The following is a 23,413-nucleotide window of genomic DNA, read 5'->3' as shown; positions in this document are numbered from 1 at the left end:
ACGACCTCTATGGCTCCTTTTTCCAGCAGTTGTTGTACTTCTTGGAGAAGGATGGCAAGATGTTCCGGTGTCATGCGACGTCCCCTCGGGGGTTTGTATGTTGGGGAACTGTTGAATTCGATGCAGTATCCGTGGGCTACGGTGGAAAGTACCCAGCGGTCTGACGTTATACCCTCCCATGCTGGAAGAAAGGATGTTATCCGGCCCCCGACCGGTGTTGCATGGGAGGGGACGCGAATCTTCGCGTCACTTGGTGTTGTTGGGGGCTTGGGAGCCTCTGAGGGTGGACCCCCGGCCTCTTCCTTTGCCCCGGCGCTGGCCTCTTTGGCTGTACTGGCCACTATTGGTCTGGAAATTGGTGGCAGGGTACTGTTGCTGCTGGTTTTGTTGTTGGCGTTGGCCACGAAAAAAGCGTTTGTTGCCATAGCCGCGCCTGGTAGAGGGCTTAGAGATTTGGTCAAGAGTTTTGATAGTATCGAACTCTTTTTTAGCCATCTCCAGAGCCTCATCCACCGCTTTCCCGAAGAGGTTTGAGTCTTCAACAGGTTTATTTATTAAAGACGCCTGTGTCTCCGGTTTGAACCCTGAGTTGCGCAGCCATACGTGGCGTTTTAGGATTATTCCCTGAACTAGGGACCGTCCCGCTGTTTCTGCCGCATCCAGAGAGTTCTTTACAATACTCTGGTTGACCTGGGTTCCTTCGCCAATAGTTGTAAGCAGGCGTGTATGTAATGGTTCCGGCGCTTCTTCGGCGTCTTTGCGCAGTTTGGCCCACTGCGCGTCCGCATAGCTAGCGAGCAAAGAATTGTTGTTCGCAATTCTTGCCGAAAAGGCAGCCGAGGATGTAACTCTTTTTGCAAGGGCATATAACCGCTTGCCCTCCTTGTCAGGTGGTGCCTCACTGGTGGAAAGTGGTACCCCTGCCCTCTTTCTTGTGTTGGTTACTACCAGGGAATCCGGAATGGAATGTCCCCTGATGTACAGCGGGTCTGAGGGTGAAGGAGTGAAAAGTTTTTCAATTCTAGGATTGACCCCTCTGATTAGTGCGGGTGTGGACAGCGAAGGGATGATTCTTCTCTTCACCGAAGCGAGGAGGGGAATGGTCTGACTGACCGGGGGTTTCTCCTTATTTACTCTTTCCACAAAGTCTAATTCAGGAGAGAGCTCCCCAGTGTCCAGTTCGAAATGTGCTGCTGCTCTGCGCAACAGGGCATTAAATGTGGGCTGATCGTCAATGGGAGACGTGTTTCTAATCGGTGAATTGTCAGGAGGATTTAGGTTCAGGACATCAGTGTCGGAATATATTGATGGGGATTGCCAGGGGTGAGAAGGTCCTTCTTCTGGACTTTCTCCGAAGCCTTCTCCTACCAAGTCTGGGCTGTCCTCCAGACCTTCCTCCTGGTTCCGTCCCTCTTCCTCGTCCATAAAATCATCCTCTTCCTCAAAATAATGTTCTTCCCCAGTGAGGTCATACACACTATGGAAGTCTGAGGCTGTGTCCTGGTGGGGATTGACTAGTCTCGGAATTTTGGCCCTGGGGTCCTCCTGAGGCCCTTCTCTTATTCTCTTGAGAGTGGGAGGGTTCTGGCTATTCATAAACCTCTCCATTCTTTCCATGCAGAGATGGAGCCTTTCCATGGTTTCATGGGGTACCCCTGAGCGGTCTAGCGGGGGAAAAATGGTGTCTTGTAGCTGAAAACGGCTCGACCTCTCCCACAACGTCGAGGAAAGTGTCCCGTCGCCCTCCGAAAAGCCTTCAGGTGTGTTGGGAATCCCTTCGACTGAAGGAGATTGTCCCTGCTTTTCTTTGGGCTTTTTCGGCGTGTCTTTCGACCTCTGCGTAGCGCTCGACGTGTCTTTCGGCGTACGCTTGTGGGCGTCGGCTACCACGATCCTCGCCAAGCTCTCAGCGACTCGTTTGTCAGCGGAGGGCTGTGGTTTCGACGTTATGGGTGTCGATCGCTCTACGGCGGCATGCGCTTTCTGCTGATGCGCGCCGGCCGATGATTTGGGGGCGGCGCCCTTATTTGCCGAAAGCCCAGTCGCTGGTCGCGGCTGCGGTTGCGAGAGGGGCTTCGAACCCGAACGGTCCGAGGAGGCCGCCGGTGGAACCTGCGTCTCCTCGGGCGCTGATGCTCTCTTCGCCTTCGACGAAGAAGAGCCATGGGTTGTGTGCTTATGTGTGGTCTTGTGTGCGTCAATGTCGCCGGGGTGTTCAGCCCCATAAGCAGGGCGTGAGCCGAGCCCGTCGGGGCCGGGGACAGACGACGAAGCGCGTGTGCGCTCTCTAGGGGGGTTTTCGACTTCCGTAGTGGAGGTCGTGGTATCACGTTCCTCGTCACTGTCGGAGGTAGCAACGGTGGGTGGAGCGTCGGCCTTCGACATAGCGTAGGCCGCCCACCTCTTGACCCTACGGTCTTTTAGAGTCTTCGGCTTAAGAAGCCGACAAGCCGTGCAACCTTCCTCTTTGTGATCGAGGGGCAAGCAGCGGTTACACCGTGAATGCTTGTCCTTCCAAGTAAACTTGCCCTTGCAAAGAGGGCAAAACCTAAAGGGTGTCCTCTCCATAGCCGAGGCAATAAATCGTGATAACCACCCCAAGGGAAAGGAAGGGGAAAAGGAAAGGCATTCTCAGAAAAGAACTAGAGATGTCCCACGACCCCCACTCTCCCTACTGTATATGGCCTGCGAGGCCAGGCCACGTGTTCGGCAACGCCGAAGGATCTCCTCCGCTCGTCCCCTCCGTCGAAGATCTTGCTCGGCGGAGACAGCTTTACAACAGCGTCGAGGGGGGGGATCGATATGTTCTATATTAATATATGAAAACGACCAAAGGTCGAGGAGATGAAATCTGCAATGTCTCTCGAGGAGCTCCGCGTAAAGGCGACCAGTAGCTGGGCGGAACAAAACAATCTGAGGGACCTCGACGCTTGAGGGATTGTGGGTACAACGCACGTCACTATAGGGATAGTGTTACAGACACGCCTTGTCGACGTCCCCTTTTCGACTACGAAAAACAAAATGCAATACTCCACAGTGACCACTGGATGTCGGACCTATGCACAGCATGTGATTCTAAGCAGATTAACAAACATCAGAATTGTATATTATAGCGGCACAGCAGAGTTTCACCTCTGCCGAGCGCATTCATTGTGTTTGTCTACGGTCTGTCTGTTTTGGTGTGCTAGATGCTGGCTTCGGTGTACAGATAAAACTGAATAACTAAGAATGAGCGCAGCAAGCTATCTTGCGTGCAACTATTTTTTCTTTTATTAGCCATCAACTGAGAGAAAAAAAATAGTATTACAAGTTGTATACAGTTTTTATCAGGCAAATAGAGAAACACAGTGGCCCATAGTAAAGCAGAGCAGTGCCCCTGCATTTGCCCACGACTCCCTCTTCCCTGTATCAGTGCAGCAGGATCTGAACGCAGAAAGTGCTTGCAAAGCTCAACATCAAAGTCAAACGTTTAATGTTCAGTGTTTAATGCTTTCGCAAATGTTGACAAACCTAAAACAATGATAAAGTCAAGCTCTGCACTACAGAAGGCATGAGAGGTGTATTTTATTTTTTTAAAGGGCCTTGGCGAACAACTGATCTATAGTGTAATGTAATTTCTGTCCATTTGTCATGTTCTGTCTAAGAATAAAGGAAGTGTTATTATTTCTAATACTGGTAAATTTGGATTATACATTTGTCATGTTCATGTTGCTGCTCACACTGCTTGAAGACAATGTTTAGATACTCATTGCATTTTCTTGTGATTTAGGAAAGGTCTGTGTGCTGTCACGGTCGATTTCTGGTTTTGGAGCTAGTGAGACCTGATGCTGTCTCCTAGTTAAGTGGGTCGAGTCACTACGCCTGTGGTATATGTGTGCTGCCACATAAAGGTTTGCGACTAGGTGTGGGGGGGTCCAGGTGTGTTGTCACATGGCCCCCAGGTTACGATGAATTTGCCACTGGGTGGCTATTCAGGGTAATTTCTCAGATTGATTGTTGTGCATTCCTGTGGGCTGCCGTGTCCAGGATTGCAGCTGAAAGGATTGTTTTTTTTTTTTTTTCCTTTTCCTCTCCATCGCCGTATTATTTTTTTTCCTTTCACTGGGGCCACAGTCAATTGTTGGTTTTTAGAAAAACAGGGGACATGTCGCTGCCCCCATATTGAGTGAGTTGGTAATTCACTACAGCCACAGGAACCACGATGTTGGTCCTTGGTATCATTGGACAGGATTGTGTACAGATTTGGATGCATATGTCCTTCGTTGGTTATTAGGAGTTCAGTGTCAGCATGCCGTCACGGTTTTATTTTGGTGGTGCACAGCTAAATGATTGACCTTGTGATTATTTTCCCGTCGTCGACTTTGTTTTGACTTTCTTCACACCGTGGCTTACATTTGCCACTCAATCAAAGGTTCACTGTGGTATGCCATTACCACATAAATCCTTGGCCTAAGCCACTTACCTTTAAATTGCTGCCTGCAGGCCCATCTTGTTTAGGGAATTGCCATATTCCCATGGGGTTACTTGGAATTGTGATTTTATTTGGCTGAATTGACTTTGGGTTTTATTTCTTGATTTATTGTGGGCTTTGTCAAGTTTTGTGCTACTATTCACCAGCACACTGTCCATGCTACAGACAACTTAGTGCTACAGAAAACAGACATGCTTTTCTTCCAGGCAAAGGGAGGCCTTGATTGACAAGAAAATAGTTTCTGCTTAGCTAACCTTTCGTGATTGGCCTCCCACTTTCATTTCTTTACTTATCACAACACTCTATAGGGGCAAAGTGGAGGGAATTTTGGCAATTTAATAGTCAAGTGTCAAATGCTATTGCTGAGATAATCTGGACACTGTTCCTCTGGTCCTTCATGTGTATTACTATCTTTATATTCAGCCAACTCCATCAATACTTGCTTGCTCCTGTCTACCTTTTGTGTACCACCTCTTCTGTTTGTCTTCCAGCTGTCACCACCAGCAAATACCAATTGCCGGGATGTTGCTTGCACTACCCCTCTTGATCTGCAGTACCTGCGGGCCTATCTCCCTTTGCGTCTCCCCCGCTCTTTTGGATTTCTAGACGGGGCTCTGAGCTTTCCACAACACAACTTAACTCCTGCAGTAGGGACGAATGCCTTCTTCATGTTTTCAACATATGGGGCATTCACCTGTAAATATGTGAATGTGTGGACGATTTTGACTCTCGGTCAAAAGGGGTTGATGTGGCCACTGGAGGCGTTGTTTCATGCGGACAACCTTGTTGTCTTGCACGAGGCTCTGGAACAAAAAGTGCAAGGTGTCTGATGGTCATTGGTCAGCTTATTTTGCATGGTACAAAGTGTCTAGGGACAGATTGCGCGACAGTCAAACAAGATTGCTTAAGAACTCTCAGGCTAAGTTGGAGAAAGAATTAGAGCAGTACAGGCAGCTCTCGAAAGTGGGCCGGCTACCCAAGTGTTTCTGCAGACACCAGTAGAGATGCCGGTTCAGAGGCACCTACAGCGCCACCTGTAGAGATTTTAGAGGAACTAGCGCCATACTCGCCTTATCTGAGAGCATGCACACCTTTTCCACCCCCAGCGTTCTCAGCCGTGCCACCACCAACTGTCACATTCCCACACGGCCCTCCCTTGCCTCTCACACCCCTGTCTGCTTCCTCGACTAATCCATTCACTACGCGAAGAGACAGGACAACTTCTCATCACCCTGTACCACCTCCACTTCCGCCACGAGCGGCCTCTACTTACACGCCACCCTAGACCCGCTCTCAGCCAAGTAGGTTCCCACTTCAAGGTACATCCACTCCCCTGCCTACCCCCTGCAGTCCACCGGGCGTATGTCTGACTCAATTTGTCAGAAATACATGGAGGACCTGCAAGCACAGTCCGACTCCTACACTTTTAAATCCAGGCCAGGACAACTAACCAGGCAGGATATTCAATTGTCACATTCATCCATGTCTGAACCTCCCTCGCTAAACACCATGGACACCTCCACATCCTCCGCTGCAGCCACCACCCTTATGCCTATGTGCACCTTCCCTCAGGCAAATATCGATGCAGAACCTATGAGAATTCAAACTCCCTAGAGCTCCACTCACTTGTACCATATGGCACAGCAATTCCCCACATTGTCTGACAACCCCACTGCTTTCATGGAACATTTGAAAACAATAATTGCCTGTTATGATCCCACAATTGGAGACCTTAAATAACTCTGATGGGCGGTGTTCAAAGACACTCTATATAAACAAATTATGGACAAACTGCAATGGCCCGACTTGCTGGCGGAGGGGGAGGCTATTACTGCAAATAATACTGCACTTACCGCCCTGGTCAAAGATCGCCAAGTGCAAACAAAACCAGTCGGAATCTCCCTCTGACTACCTGTCTAGATTAACTGACTGTTTCACTAAATACTCCGGTGTGAATGCTGGGGAACAAGCTAAACCTGCATTAGTTTCTCATTTCGTGAATGGTCTCCTTCCTGATATTTCAAACAATATACAAAATGTACAAATTTAGTGGCAGGCTGAATCTATTGAAAAAGCACTGCAAGCAGCACAACATTTCTATGACAAACTCAAATGCCACGAGTAAGATGGTGCTACACGTCTGATGGCTTTGCAAATACAGCATGCTCAACAAAAGACTGCATCAAGAGTGTGGGGGGCCTGGGTACCCCAGCCAGACCTATGCTGGCAAACCTGCGCTCTTGCTCCTATTGAACCTATCCGGGGCCTTTGACTTGGTGGATCACAAGACCTTGTGTCACCACCTCACCACCGCAGCCAACTTCTCGTCTAGGGCCTGCAACTGCATGACCTCCTTCCAACAGGGAAGAGCAATGAAGGTTTTTTCAGAATCCTCTTGTGCCACACCTAGAATCCTCAAATGCGGTGTACCCCAGGGTTCCTGCATTGCCCCCACCCTGTACAACCTTTTCATCAGAACTCGCTTTAAAATCCTTGAGGCCCTGGGCATCTCCTACACAAACTATGCTGATGACACACAGGTACTCATCCCCCTATCGGGAGACTACGCGTCAGACTCAAACACCCTCAACTCAATCTACTATACAATCCAATCCTGGATGGCAGATAGCTGGTTATGCCTCAATACTGAGAAAACAGAATTTCTGCTGATTGGCTCCCCGCCCACCTTGGGCAAGCTGGACAAGCAGTACAACTTCTTCTCTGTTGACAATATTCCCATTTATGTGTCTCAGGTGATTAAGACCCTGGGCGTTTACCTTGAACCAAACCTAACTTTGGAAAGGCAGGTCAACGCCATTGCATCTTCCTTGGCCTGCCATTCCAAACTCATCAATTCAGTCAGACCTTACCTATCACAGCAAAACTGTCTCACTATTGCTAGGGCAATAATTGGCTCGAGACTGGACTATTGCAATGCCCTTCTTGTTGGAACATCAGGAAAAAACATACCTTAGCTACAGATTGCTCAAAATAATGCCCTTAGGGCTGCCACGGGTCTCTCACGCGCAGAGACCACATCTCAGGAGGAAGCTCCACTGGCTTCCAATTAAGCAGGGAATCATCTTCAAGACCTTAGCCCTTACCCACAACTGCCTCCATCATCTTGCCACCCCCACCCCCCGTACCTAGCTCAGAGGATCACCAAACCTCTCTCCTCCAGGCCAGCCAGAACGCCCTACACAAACCTGATCACCGTCCTTAAAACTCACAAAACGCGTGCCAGTGGAAGTAGCTTCCCTACTCAGGCTGCGTACAACTGGAATGCCCTACCGCCACACATCAGGAGCATTGACTCTCATGCAGCCTTCCATAAAGCGATCAAAACCAGGCTCTTTGTCTGAATATGTTGTTTTAACCTGTTTTGACTACCGCTGCGCCTGTAACTATGCAGGCTTGTCACTCGTAAGTTGTATAAACCTTTACCATTTTTAAGAATCTTCCATGGGCAGCATTCATGTAACCCAGAATCAAGCCATCCTAAGCTCATTTTAGTGCCTCGATGCCCGTGGGCTGCAGTGCCCTCTACAAATCTAAATAAATAAATAAAATATGCCCAACAGATCCCTCCACCACATCATACTTTTGCACACCCATTTTTGCCTGCCCAACTACCCCTGCCAGGGCAACCTTTCTGCAGATATTGTATGCAGACGGGTCATCTCATCCAGCAATGTCCTACCAAACCTTCCAGACCACCGCAATATGGTCTGTTAGGAAGGCATGGTATCAACAGTAAGACAGACACAAATGACCACAGTTCAAGGCTGTTTATTGAACTTCAACAAGGATATGATAAACGCCTAGCTAATCCTAAATCTACAGATGGGAGCAAGCTACAACCATCAAATAATAACGCAGCCCTAGGGGTGTCTTTTGAAAATAAAAGGGCCTATACCAAAAAACATATTGCCAATCCTTATCTTCAAATAAAAATAGTGTGGGGGTAGTGTTTATGAAAAAGAAAGAAGTGTTCACAAAAATGATATGTCAGGATGTTCAGGCCGTTGGCCTCCCTTCCTCACGTTTTCACCACGGGACAAGACGGTTCACGCTACCGTAGCACAATCTCTGGCTTCTTTAGTACGAGGATACAGTTCAATCACTAGCATTAGGGCCTTCTGTGCCCAAGTCTCTTTACCTATCAAAGTCTCTTGATTCAGAGGGTCGGATACAACAAAACAAATGATATGTTCTTTTCCTCTTACAAGTATTCAATTCAGGTGATTCACTATTCATCCCGGACGCCGTCATCCGGGCTCAGATCCCTTTAATACAACAATTGTCACTTTGGATCCCCCTCTTCCGGGATCAATCCTCTTTTGCAATGTTCATAGAATATCCTTTCTCGGGTGGCTCACGGTTCACCCTCTATCCCCCTCAGCCGGGCTCAGATCCTTTCATAATACAATTAGTCTCCCTCAGCCAGGTTCGGACCAATTTCAGTTAGCATCAACTATCGAAGACTTTCGAATGTGCACAGGGTTTGGCTTGACCCGTTGCAGGACCACTTTGATTTCACAATTGCTTTTTACATTTGCCACCTTTCAGTTGGATTCCTAACAGAGACCTTCGAATGAGCACCCACGTGGCACTGGACCACTCTGTTTACAGTATCTGTCTTAGCTTCAAAAGTTCAGTTACTCATCTGCTGTTTAATTATATTTGCGTTGCTTGTCACATAAGCTTTACATACTGTTCTCTTCAGTTTTCTCTACACTATCTTGCTGCTTGCAACCTTGGCTTTAACACAGACCAGTCTGGTATCAGTCTCGCCAACTCGCCAGCTGTGCTGACTTTATTGGCATTGCTTTGTTGTAGGAGCCTAGGACAGTACCACTGCAGCAAACTATCCTCCCCGCCTCGGCTATCGACACGGGAGAGCCCCGGGTACCTCCGACACAATGCAGGCTTCTTCAGCTTTGATTCCGGATCTTAGGTTTCTTATTGTCAAAGGCTCATGAAAGTGACGGTCTTTTAAGGGCACTTCCCTCCTTGCAACCCTATTCGGTCTTGCTGTCTTTCTCCTTGTATTAAATTGCCATCTTGGGACTGCTGCTTCCTCGTGTGCTTTGTCTTGCTCAGAGTGTGCTTACGTGCTCCGCTTTTTTAACCGTCTGGGGAAGTGTGATGGAAGTCAGGTGTGTGTAGTGATCAGTAATTGCCCAACCATTGTATTGGGACATGTCAGGTACACGGCTCAGGTGTTAGTCCTTTTTCTCTCACAGTGAGCTGTTTGTGAGAAAGTGTACATGTCAGAAAAGGGGGGTGCTAGGAAAGATTTGGTGCAGTACCCTTTGGGTGCACTACAGCAACCTTGACCTTTAGTATAAGTCTGTACTATACAGGTTGGTAGTGTGGCTGAGCAGCTAGGCTGATTTCAAGAGGGGTCAATGTGAGCAGTAGGGGAGTTACACAGAGATTCACAGTGACAAGTATCCAAATAAACACTTATAGGTTTCGTGATTAAACAATTATTAATTTATTTAACAGTCAGTTTGAATAAGTCTTCTTCAGAAGGTGCAATATAATAGTAACACACAAATATACTTCAAAAGGCACCCTCTTAGTTTCTCTAAATCAGCAAGAACCCATTTGGGAGGCCATACAGACACTTCCTACACCCTCAGGTGACTTCAATAGTTCAGACACTCTGGACATTAATATGTTACTGGTACATTTAAAGCAATACTGAGATGAATAAAACAAGAGAGCACATAAATATTCTGAAGCAGGTAAGTACTTTTAAACCCCCCCAATGCTAAGTAAGTTAACCCTTTCCTGGAGGGAAGTTAAGAGGAGAGAATAATCATTCAGGGAGCCAGGCCGGCCAATGTCAATTGGTCAAATATCTAGGTGAGTTGAAGCACTTCTTGCAGGTCAGTAAGTCTTGCACAATGTTTTAGAAGCCTTTGTAGAAAAAGTAGAATCAATGTAGGGCCACAAGCTGGGAGGCTTGTGAGGGCTAGAAGATGCAAGCAACTCTACCGGAGCAACCAAAACAAGTCTCAACTGAGAACAAGTAAGGCTACACAACGAGGGGAAAGTCCCCTAGGTTTACAGGACCTTTGGTTAGAAGAAATGGTTCCAGCTGGCTCCTGTTCCTGTGCAGCTCTGTAGATCCTGTTGTTCCTGGGCCACAGTCGTGGGGACAAGAGGGAGGACTTCTGGGGAACCCCTACACTGCAATGGGTGGCCAGCAGCACCAAAGTTCAAACTTCAATTCAGTGGCAATTCGCGGTTTCAGCTCCTCACGTCTCAGCAAATAGCACCACCTGAGACTCTCAGACACCATACTAGACTTGCCGCACATCTGGGGTCCAGCACTCTGTTGAGGCGGCTCAGGCTTGATCAGTCCTGCTTCGAGGGACTCCGTAGGATCTTCCTGAGGCTCGGTATGAACTTAAAAGTGATGCACTCGATTTGGTGTTCCTCTCCCTGGCACTTCGGTTCCAGCAGCAGTGGAAGTACAGCCAGCTTCGAGAGGATGTCCAAACGAGTTCACTTTGGAGTTGATTGGTTCCACCTACTCAAGGGGAGAAGCTGTCCTTGCAGGGCTTCTCTAGTCGAGGTGAATTCGGAGCTTCAGCACAGCAGCAGGGCTTTACCGGGCAAACCAACGATCCAGGAGTTGCAGCAGGCATCTCTTCCAAGTTCTTCTTCGGATTCCTTCGTCCAATGGTGGACTCTGCCTTCCAAGCCCACCCTTTATACAGGTTCCTCCCATTCATTCCAGCCTAGCTGTCAATCACACAGCAGGGTGGCTGTCCTTACCGGACAGCCAGCCATCCAATCACCTTTGGATGCATTCCTGTAACCAAGGGGATTACGCACAGGGAGTTTCGGGCACCTCCCTCACTTCCTGCCCCTGCCAGACATACTGGAGCCAGAGGCAGGCTTCACTCGTGAATCCCGCCAAAGACAAAACAAACAAAGGGGCCAAACCTGGTTTGGCGCACGGAGTAAATCTCAAGAAGGACCTTTCCAGCAAGAAATGGTGAAAAAAGAAGACCGGGCCATTTTGACAAAATGGGCACCCACGGGTGCTTTACTGCAGCTGCAAATGCAGCCCGCGGTAAAAACACACCATGGTAGTAAAAAGTAAACCACTGCCACCAGCCATTAACTGTAGAAAGGGTAACATAAAAATGTTACATTAGAAACTAGACAAAGGGAATACTAAGTAACCCCTCCAGCACCCTATGGTAAGATAGTGTGTGCTGGGTCTAGAAAGTTTCAAAATGTAAGTAAAGTCAATTTCACTTCACTGCTCTTGGAAACAGTAGTTTCAGCAAGAGAAGGTATTTAAACTTTTGGGAAATCTAAGATACTTCCCTGTGACACTGCACTGAAGGTGCTGTGTGTCACAATGCAAAGATGCCACCTATGGAGTTTGTCAGATTCCAAACCCAAAAGAAACATTGTTCAAATCACAGAAAAATACATGAGTGGGAAAAATGTCTTACTCTCTCCAGGTTAAAAATTAAAGTCCTAGAGTCCAGCAAAAGTGCTGGGGGTCTCTAAGGTAGAGAGGAATTAGCACATTTCTGAGAATTCTCCCTAACAGGGGGTAATGATTTAATTCCTCTTAACAGTTCTAATGGCTACCCAGCACCCACACAAACTTCCCCTCCACCTTCTCCTCCTAACCGGGGCTACCAGGACATTCAGATCTCCCATGGTCCACCATGTCATTACCAGAGGGACCCTGCCGTGCTGTCTGCTGCTTTGCTACCACTGAAACGGTCTAGTCCTTATCTCAAATGTGACAGAGAAGAGAGTGAACTGTTTGATTGATACTGGGGCTAGGCGGTCACGCTGCTAGCGGCTGAATTTCCAAATGTGGATGCCTCAAAGGGAATTGTCAATGCTGTTGGCATATCTGGCACCAGTATCAAAGGAATGATCTCCGTCTATTGGTACCATTACTGAACACCATGCCTTTCTGTTAAGCCCCTGCTCACCTGCCGATTTGTTAGGTATTGACCTCCTATGCATGATGCATTGTACCATTTATTGTTCACCTGAGGGTATTTATTTAGCGGTTCCACAATCTAGGCAAGCTGAATTTTTGTTTCTCCTCAAACAGCCCACTCACGAGGAGCCTCCTACAGGGCGTCCTTCATTACTTACACCTTCACAAGTACACAGGTGCAACACCTTATGGACTCTGTGCCAGTGGCCCTCATGCCAATGAGGTAGGACACATTCTCTCCGCTATACCTGTTCGCATCACTCTCAATCCAGAAGTTCCTCTCCCGCGTGTGCCCCAGTACAGAATATCCCCTCAGGCAGAGGAAGGTATCAAGCCCGTCATCTCTTTCCTCATTGAACAGGGCATCTCCTACCACACCACTAACCCTCGCAATACTCCAATGCTGGCGATTGAAAAAAAGGGCACAGGCATATTCAGTTTTGCTCACAATCTGTGCGCCCTTAATAAAGCAGTGCTACCCTCACATCTGGTGGTGCCGGACCCCCTGACCATTCTCTCCTGTGTCCCAGCCCAAGCACGATTTTTCACTTGCATTGATCTTGCCTCTGCCTTCTTCTCTGTCCCCATCCAACATGACTCTCAGTATCTCTCTGCGTTCACATACATGGGACGTCAGCTCACCTACAGGTCCCTTCCGATGGGCGTTGACGACTCGCCATCCCTCTTATCCCAAATTCTGCGGTAAGACCTCCAAGATGGCACCTTCCCGGGGGCTTCACTATGATCCAATACATGGATGACCTGCTATTAGCATCACCTTCCTTTCAGGTCTTCCTCGCCGACTCTGCTCCTCACTGCCTTGGCAGCAAAAGGTCACAAAGTGAACAAAGCGAAATTGCAGCTCTGCCTACCTACAGTTCGCTACCTAGGACATGACATTTCCCACGGCGCTAGGCGCCTTGCCACCGCTCAAGTGTCCTGCATCTTACAGTGTACCATGGCCACCACTAAAAGGCAGATGTGTCCCTTTTTGGGAATTAGCCATTTTTGTCACCCCCTCGCCGACTCCAAAGTGCTCCTCACTGCCTTGGCAGCAAAAGGTCACAAAGTGAACAAAGCGAAATTGCAGCTCTGCCTACCTACAGTTCGCTACCTAGGACATGACATTTCCCACGGCGCTAGGCGCCTTGCCACCGCTCAAGTGTCCTGCATCTTACAGTGTACCATGGCCACCACTAAAAGGCAGATGTGTCCCTTTTTGGGAATTAGCCATTTTTGTCACCCCCGGTGATTATGCCTGCAAGGTTGCACCTACGCAAGTGATTCTACATGGCTCCCAGCCTGACAAGCTCATGTGGTCTCCTGACGCTTCCACAGCCTTCGCCAAGATGAAGACTGCCCTCTCCATTGCTCCGGCCCTCGCCCTTCGTGACTACGGTAAATTATTCACCCTGTTCTGTGAGGATAAAGATAGGTATGCCTTAGGCCCCGTAGCCTACTTTAGCTCATAGTTAGACCCTGTGGCTTCCGCATTTCCCAAATGTCTCAGAGCGGTAGATGCCATGTGAAAAATGAGGCCCTCCGGCACCAGATTATGTATCGCTGTTTCTCCTCAGTGGAGGACCCCCTAGAATCTCTTCCCGTCCTGACAGACCTCCAAGACGCGGCCCCCTATACAGGGAAACAGGGCTTGGAAAAGCATGAATGTGTTTGTTGCTCCGATCGCCTATGGTGTGATAACACAGGCCGGTTAATGGCCGCACTAGCGCTCCTCACAACACCTTGCACGTGTTGCTCACTCTGTCCCATTTAAGCAACGGGAAGATGACCTCTGAGGTCCAGAAATATTGGTTTGTCCCCAAGTTTCCCTCCATTGCTCAGAAATAATGTGGTCACTGTCTCACGTTAAACCCTAAAAAGCCCGTGAAAACCACTCCAGAGGCACATGAAGTCCCTTATGGCCCTTTTGTCAATATCCAAATAGATTTTATTAGCCTATACACAAATGAGCCTCCTTTGAGTATGTCCTAGTAATAACCGATACATTTTCGGGATGGACTGAGGCCTACCCATGTAAATACGCTGATTCCATTACAGTGGCCAAGAAACTGCTAAGAGTTTATACCACGCTTTGGCCTTCCAGTTTCCATAAACTCAGAGAGGCACCCATTTCACTGGACAAATTGTACAGAACATTTGCATTGCCTTGGGGATTCTCCAGCACCTTCATTGTAGTTTTCACCCACAATCGGCAGTGGCAGTGGAATGCCGAAACTTCGATGTGAAGCACTGCCTTGCCAAGTTCTGCCAGGAAACCAGCCTAAACTGGCCAGATGCCCCCTGGAAAAAGAGAAGTTCCTATACAGTTAGGCCTCAGACCCTCCATGTCACCTCCCTCTCGCTACCTGTTTCTGCTCTACACGCAGCACTCTGGCCATGCCCAAACCCCTCCTAGGGCAGAGGCCATGTCAGACCTTCCCTTCCACTTATTCTCTACACGTTTAGCATGAGCCCCATATATGGGAGATAACAGAAGGGGTTTCTGTGAATGCCGCTTATTCATAATACAACACAATGTCCCCGCACGGTTGCGTCACAAGGTCCTTGTCCTCATGGACCTAAGAAACTCTGTTGACAGAGTACTTGGACTCTCCCCCCAGGGCAGTTACTCCACCACCTTCCCCTGAGCTCTGACTTACAACTAAAAGAAGGTCTTGTTGTGTCATTGCAAAAGACTAATGCTCGTTGTCAGTTCTCACTTCCAGCAAATACAAGAAGCTCTGCCTCGACCGCCTGAAACGCTGTGCCACAGCCTTCTGCCAGGAGATTGGGTGGTCCTGAAAGTACATCAGCGAATATCATCCCTGCCTCCTCGCTGGAAAAGACCTTTCCAGATCTTACTGACAACCCACACAGCCATTTGCTGTAGAGGAAATGACTCCTGCATTCACGCCAGCCAGTGTGTGAAAGCAGCACCTCCACCCGACGACGGAAAACAGCCAGAGGTTCAGGACAAAGACAACCCGCCATCCGTCAGCACCAAAGACACAGCAAACTTGCAATCCGCAGGGGTGCAGGAGAAAGAGCCTCATCTTCAGCTGCCCCCTGTGGCCTAAGAAGCTAAAACCTGGGAACTCTGCATCCAGCATTCCTCAACGACAAAGTTCAGCTACCGGTCCTGAGGTACAACTTGCGGAGTGCGGCCACCATCGCACCTGTCTCATGCAGGTGACCCATCGCTCTCGAAAGTGTTTTCAGCTCCACGCATCTGTCAGCGTCATCCTAACGGGGATCCTGAAATTTGGGCATAAGGCCCCAATCTCCATAGGGTTGGACTACTAAAGCTAGGAATATTACTGCTATTACATTCTACCCCACCATACATATTCCAACTTACACCCAGACACCAAAACCTTCCTCAACTTCTCTTGGGCCTATGCAGACCTTATGAAGGCTTCTGATTGCTATATATGCTCCCACACTCCTATGTACGCCAGTGGGGGATTCCCTTCATCCCTGTCCCATTCAATACTGCTGAAAGGTGTTATGACCGCCGAATAAACTACTCCTCTTGTCCCAATATGATGCTTCCCTTTCCCCGGGGACTCATCTACCTCAGCTATGCCAATACTTTTACCACCTAGGATACCGACCGCCTTTGTTCCACATGCTCCGATCTCTTTCACCACGCTAGGCACGCTGCCTTCCAGGGGTATTATGCCGGCAACCCATGTGCTTAAAAGAAGTGTTACTACAACCACCTGCAACACCACTGTCAGTAAGATAGGACGATTTCATAGTAATAGCACCAAGATAGCGCTCTACACCCACAGGGGGTTAATATTTCTTTTGTGGGGCTAGCACATACCAATGGCTCCCAGCTAACTGGACTGGTCAGTTCACCATTGGGTTTCTTAGCCCAGCAATTCGCCATGTGTCCCTTTTTCCACAATTTCACCTACAAACCTCGCCGGGCCAAACGGGACGCCTGGTCATGGTTCAAAGGCCTCCTAGGGATCCCGAGCATTGGCAGGACAACTAACAGGGACGACCTTCATGCCCCATCACTTCTCCTCAAACAGGTAGCTAACAACACTGCCAAAGCTATACGGATACTGAAGAGCAAACAAGTAGCACTCAGAACGATGGTCTTCCAGAATAGAATGGCGCTCGATTATTTACTGGCTGCCCAAGTGTGTACCTGTTCAAGTATAGGACAAGAATGCTGCACATGGGTACCTGATAACTCCTCTCAGGTTGAGGACGTCACAAAACAGCTCCAAGGGGTTGGTACCACCTTATACAGTATAAACAAGGGTTATGCCGGCTCATTGTTGACTTGGATTCAAATGACTTTTGGTTCACTAGGTTCTTCAATTCTACATGGTATTTTAATAATTGTTGTTATAATTGCTGCCTTCCATCATGCTGTGCTAAACAGGTGTCTCACTTGCCCACCGAAGCTAGACTGCTGCCACTTGAAATAGAAAAGTTTCACATTCTCAAAACACGCCTCAAATAAACAGGAGATGGTAGATGTTTTAGGTCACATGTCCAACACTGAATAGGCTCAATTTTTGAATTAGCAATCCTGGTCCCTGTGCTCTACAACCTGTCACGGGACGACCAAAAGGGGGGGGTTGATGTGACAGGATTGCTATGCTATGATATGCAGGATTGCTATGCTATGCAGGATTGCTATGCTATGTTATGCAATACTAAGTTATGCAATGCTATTAGGCTCTCCTATAGAGATAGGCCTCAGACCCTCCATGTCACCTCCCTCTGGCTACCTGTTCCTGCTCTAAACGCAGCACTCTGGACAGGCCCAAACCCCTCCTGGGGCAGAGGCCACGTCAGACCTTCCCTTCCACTTATTCTCTACACGTTTAGCATTAGCCCTATGTATGGGAGATAACTGAAGGGGTTTCTGTGAATGCCGCTTATTCATAATACAACACGATGTCCCCGCAGGGTTGCATCACAAGGTCACAAGTAAGATGTCGACAGTTCTTGCAAAATGTCTAATGTCGTGCCAAGTAACACACCACATTGTGAAAGTACAGAAACATTAGTGTTTGCCTATGATATACTATACAAACTGGCACTCTGGGGTGGAGGGACTAGGGAGCTCCTTGTGCCGAATGCCTGAACACGTGCATGCTGTTTTCCATGCTGATAACTCTGTATGCTGTGTATTTGCAATATAAATACATTAAGCTTGATTTACCACCCGTCTGTCTGATCGCCTTATTTGTTGCAAACTGAAGCTGGCTAACGGGGCCTTTTCTCAGCCACAACAAAGTGTTCATGCCATATTTTTGAAGTTGGAAGCAAGATGATTTTTAAACAGTAAAAAAATTAATTCTCATTTCCAGTTGGTTTATCATTTTAAGTCAAGAAAAAAAATGTATTTTGACTCTAAAACATACTTCTTTGCAAGTGGTAATTTATGCACATTTAAAGGTGCATTTTCCTACATATCAGGCAGTAATATTTATTATTAGAGCTCCTTCCTGTCCTCATCTGAACATGTGTTCAGCTCTGTGGATGGAAGCAGGGGGGAAAGATCCTATGTGTTAGTGGTTTGCTATTTTTTGTTGCCAGTAGTTTTTCTTGTCATTTTTTGTATGTTTGCGAGTTGTGTGCCTACGAACATAAGCCATTGCCCTCCTTTTAGCCCATGCTGCGTCTGATCAATCTACACAGAAATCTGTACCCGGACATACCACTTACTGGTCCAAATATCAAAGTCAGGACCCATATACAGAGGAGGCTTGGATTTAAAAGATGTGCCTACAATCTGAAGGAAATGTTAGGTTCCTGGCTCTCCAGTGAATGCCAGGGTTGTGGACTTCTAACCAGGGCATCCCTGGGGATGATTTGGAACTGTGGAGCCAGATGAGATCAAGAGAGACATGTTCTTGATGACCACCCTGACAAAGCAGGATTACTTCTTCGGTTGAAAAGGGTCACTGGGCCAGAGGTCAGTGGCTTGCCCTCCACCACCACCACCACGTTATCTGCTGTGGCTTTGGGACGCACTGGAATCCCTATCCAAGTGGCCATGATAAGGTCCATATAGCTGCCTATAGCTCTGCAGTCCACATAAGCTTCCAGAGCATGCATTTTTTGTGGTTGCGGAGGACAGAGTAACACAATGGTATGGCCAAATGAGAGACATGAGTTACCTTCCCTCCGCTCCACAAGTGGGTCTCAACACCTGCCGGGCTCAACGGTTTCCTGATGTTTGCCATGCAATCTTGTAGAAAATGTTCTGCCTTACTGCAGTACAAGCATAACTGTTGCTGTCTGCATTCCTCCCTCTTCTCTTTGGTCAGTGGTTCTCGAACGCTGCCTAGTTGCATAGGTTTGGGTAGTGTGTCAGACTTAAGTGTGCGATTTTCCTTAGGGAATATGTACACAGAGCGTGACACGAGCGGTAGCCGTCAACCCTCCTTTCCTGAAAACGGCAGTCAAGCCAAACTACCAGATCGATATACTCAGGGCAATTATCTGGTGGGTTCATTACTTGGGCTAGGAGTTCCTGTAACTCCCTGCAAAGACCCCTATGGGACAGGGTAGTCTGCTTGTCCTCTGGCCAATTTGTCACTGCCACTAGTCTGTTAAAAGTGGAAATATAGGCCGACCGGTGCTGGGCGCACTGCCAGAGGGACAGCAGCTCATTGTCAAGGACCTGGGCCTGAGCCAGTTCCCATTGAAATTACTGGAAGTTACTACATAAGATGGGGTTGCCTCTTTCGACTAATGGAATTGACCAATTGGCCGTGTGACCACCTAAAAAGGACACAAAGGCTACTCTGTTTGATCATCTGAAAAGGCCTCTGGCCTGCAAAAGAAGTGAAATCTGCACTGATGCATAAAGACGGTACACTTGTGTCTGTCCCCCTGTGAAATACTCTGGGGGATCTCCTGGACGGGTACTGGCAGGGGCGCAGGCAAAGGAGGCACTTTGGGCCCTGGCAAGGAAACGTGGCCTGCTTGTGTCTGAGCAAAACGTCTAGCCAAGTCCTCGGTTCCCTCCCCGTTAACCACTAATTCCCACCAAAGGGCATTCATTTCGGAACGGGCACCGTGAACCTCAGCTCTAAGCTCCCCCAGGACCTTGGCTAGCTGATCCACCTTTAACTTTTCCATAGCATCCAGTCAAGACTAAAACATGGGCTTTGCATTCTGTAACGCTCACCTGTCTCACAGGGGCATCTGGGTCGCTCGTGGATCGTCCTATAGCTCTTGCTAGGTATCCAGTAATTTTATTGAAAATAATTCAGAGTGGTAAGCTTTACTGAAGTAAAAAAAACAAGAAAAACAACTAAATATTAAATAAATATATTTATATGGTAGCGGGGTAAGTGGTTAAAAAGGTTGGGAATGGGGTTAAAATGGTAGGAACACAGGGTTGGGAAGGGACCCCCCCCCAATTTAAAAAATAATAATTCAGTATGATTTACCACAGTAAAACGTACCACTCTGAATTTTACTTCGGTACAATCGCATATAACCCTCTTCCTATTGCAATCACAGGTGGTGCTTTTGCAATGGCTCACAGATGTGTTTGGGCTAAAAGGGGTAGGGTTTGGGTGTCTCCCGAGGTGGCTTGACCACAGCAATGACCCCATAAAAACAAGGATTGGGGATTACTATAGACCCGGGACTCCCCTTCCAAACCGTGGTCGTACCCCTATTTAGGCTGGACTCACTAAGACTTTTAGGCTTGCAGTTACAGTTGCGGACTAGTTACTTCACTGGTCCTGGTGCAGGCATGCTGTGACCACCTGAGGGTCTTCACAATTGTGAATATGTTTTTTTCTCCAGTCTTGCCTTCCTTCTTTGTCCAGGAATGCTGTTCAGGCTTTGTTTAATGTCTTTCTCCTTTCCCAGATGCAGGTGCTGTATTGCTGCCCAGACCACCTTGGGCGGAAGAGAAACCCTGATGGGTAAGTAGGCATGAAAAGGGCACAGGTGGTTAGAAACGCTTCTTGTGGGTGCGGCACTGGCTATGCTGCTGGCGCTTACTGACTGGTTTCCTTTGACTTCCAGGAGTTGCAGGGTGACTGCAGCAGTTTTCAGAGAGCAAAGTCAGTGGTTTTCGGGGAGCTAGAGAGTGAAGGCAGTGATTTTCAGGGAGCTAGAGAGCGAAGGCAGAGGATGCGGAGATCCAGGTACGTGTTGATCATGTCTGTTAAGAGTCTTTGGGACGGTCAGGATGGATGCCCCAGTGAGCGCTCTTGTTGCTGATAGAGGCAGCAATCCTGAAGGCAATGCACAGGTTTGGACCCAGGGCGTGGTTTATAAAGTCCTGGGTTCACATGCTCCTGCTGACTAGAGCGTTCACAAGGGCTTATGAACTGTGGAAATGGCAGTGGCCATCTTGGGGGAACAGCTAGTTTGGTTCTTGGTGGCTTCCATCTTGCAATGGACTTTTTGGAGCATGTCATGCATTAAGATTGTCCAGCCTCCCTTTACCTGCGGTGTTAGTGGAGTCTCGGGCCCTGTGATCATGACAGCTGTTGGTGCCTACAAGTGATTATGTTCAAGATGTGGATATTTTCCACTCATGAAATCAAAACAAAATGTACATTTTATGAGACAAATATTTTTTGATTAAAATATTTTATAGCATAATGTATGGTAAAACAAGAACAAGTTCCAAATGTTTCACTCTCTGGGTTCTGTAGTATCCATAATCACCTTTACCTTTGTGGGCTGAGCGAGTTATGACTGATGAAAGTCATAATTTCAAGAAACCTAAGGATATTCTAGGAACAAGCTATTGGGTCAATTTGGCAGGTACAGCAGTAGAATATAAAGCGCAGCAACTACATAATGACAGGTATTGCACGGTAGCCGCAGAATTCCATTACTCGATAGCCCTGGAAAAAACCTTATCAGCCTAGCGGTGTTTGCTTAAATCATAAGTAGTGTCTGCTAAAGTTTGTTAAGAACACATCTTAGCTACGTACATGGGAACTGATGCGCTACGATATAGAAGTTGTTTACTAAATACTCAGAACATTTGAGATTAAAAAGCTAGTCAAGTATAGTGTATTTTGGAATTACAGGACATTTTCCTTCTCCCTTTTTTCAAAAGAAAGTTTTTTTTAAACAATATTATTAACAAAAGTTTCCAAATAAGGCACAGTTAAGCATTCTCAACATCATCACACATTAGCGTTGTGCCACAATATGAGCTTTTATGCATTAAAAACAGCAATAACATTGCATACCCTTCCAAATTGGCTGCAAAAATATCATCTCATCGTGTTCTAAGAAATGAGAGCAGGCACTTACGACAACGGCATGCTAGTTTAGCATATGTTAATTTGGGGTTCATCCCAGTAATAGCGGCAGCAAGCGTTTTTTTAAATTATAGGTAAGAACTTTAGTAAAAAGACTTATACTCTGAGTACTAAAGTTCAGAGCCAAGAGAAAGTAAATATAGGTCATGGTTTCTGTTTGTTTCTTGAAGAGAAAGCAAGGATAAGGTATCACATGCAGAAATAATGCAAAGAACCAGCTTGATAAGTATGAACAGATCTGGGGAGCATTTAATGATCTTTATGCTTAATCATTATTCACATTCTAGGTTTATTGTCCTGTGGTTTAGATTACTAAATTGTAATGAGCGTGTTTGGTATGTTCATTTACATTATTGTATTGTTTATGTATGGCTGTAAATTAATAAATACAATCTTGGGGGGAAAAAAAATAAGAAAATGGCGACTTCTATTAATGTGAAGTACCCAGAGAATAGGAGGATAAGCCCTCTTAAGATATCATCACATTCACAAACAAATAGAAGATTAAACCTCAGGTCATTTCATTATTCAGTATCTCCATTGCAAACATTTTCATTCGAGATCATCTACTAATATATATCTAATTTAGGGCAAAAGCCACTCTATTTACAAACTTGGTATCTTGTGAAATAAATAATCAGAAGCAGAGCAATAACGTGTTCAGGGGATGTCCTCATAGTATGTACACAGTATCGTGCTAAGGCACCCTATGGCATTTGATGTGATTTACAGATATGAAAGGCCCCAGTTTTCACCCTGCAGAAGAGGTTTCCCATGACTAAGAAGAAAATATGCAGGTCCTGAATGAAAAATTGTTTGTAGAGAAACAAACATGTTGCGTGTTAATGAATCAATTTATGCGAGTTTATGTTGTTTATAACATTAGGATATGCTGTTTGAAAAGTTTGTACTGCATTGACAAGTTTGTACTGTGTTAACAAGCTTATAGTATAAGAAGTGTATATTAGATAGATTTGTGAATGTGTGCGGATGCAATTATTAGGAAGGTGGGAGTAAAGCTATTTCTGTCTATCCATATTTGTTTTTTTTTTTTAAATAAAAAAGTGTGTTAAATATTTACACATGAGCATAAATATTAACATCTTTTTTTGAAAACAAGTTGATTGTAGTAAATTGTCTATTTGTAAAGTACTGATTTGGGCTTGCTTTGTAAAAGATTAGAAGCAATGGATGTTCTTCAGCCTAAGTCTAGCTGGGCAGCGGTATACATTAGTACTAGGTTGTTGAGAGTCTGGAACCACAGAATAGCTAGACCCAGTTGTCAAAGTTATCAAGTGAAAACACCTCTCCACCCGTGACCACTGGACCACCATTGCCCGAAACAAAAGTGAGTGCAGTTGTTCCCAGCAGCCTGCACCTACTTGGAGTCATTGTCTAACACGTTTGGCTTTCAAGGCACTGGCTAACATACCTTTTTCTGTGTCCCACCGGGCCCCATTCAGTTATATAGGGTGCAAAGTCCTCCTTCCCAGCTGCCCTTGCCTGTCTCCAGGCATAGGAATCTGGTCTGGGATTCCCATAGATATCTTGGGTTGGTAGCTTCCCGTTTCCTTTACAGTTTACAGGAAACATAAAATGCATACATTGCGAAAATGATCACTATCTAAAACAACTGACTGCGGCATTGTGACCACTGCTACCTTTGGA

General features: G+C 46.9%; 1 protein-coding gene across 3 annotated transcripts in view; it reads right to left on the bottom strand.

The window, feature by feature from the left end:
- SCYL1 (SCY1 like pseudokinase 1) overlaps positions 1-23,413 on the bottom strand; it is an 846,426-nt gene that overhangs the window by 431,783 nt on the left and 391,230 nt on the right. The gene's annotated exons all lie outside the window — the stretch shown is intronic.

This window comes from Ambystoma mexicanum, chromosome 2p (assembly GCF_040938575.1).
Source record: "Ambystoma mexicanum isolate Mex_15411 chromosome 2p, UKY_AmexF1_1, whole genome shotgun sequence".
In the NCBI taxonomy this organism is placed as follows: Eukaryota; Metazoa; Chordata; class Amphibia; order Caudata; family Ambystomatidae; genus Ambystoma; species Ambystoma mexicanum.
The sequence above is the reverse complement of the archived record's forward strand: the minus strand, read 5'-3'. Positions and strand labels throughout refer to the sequence as shown.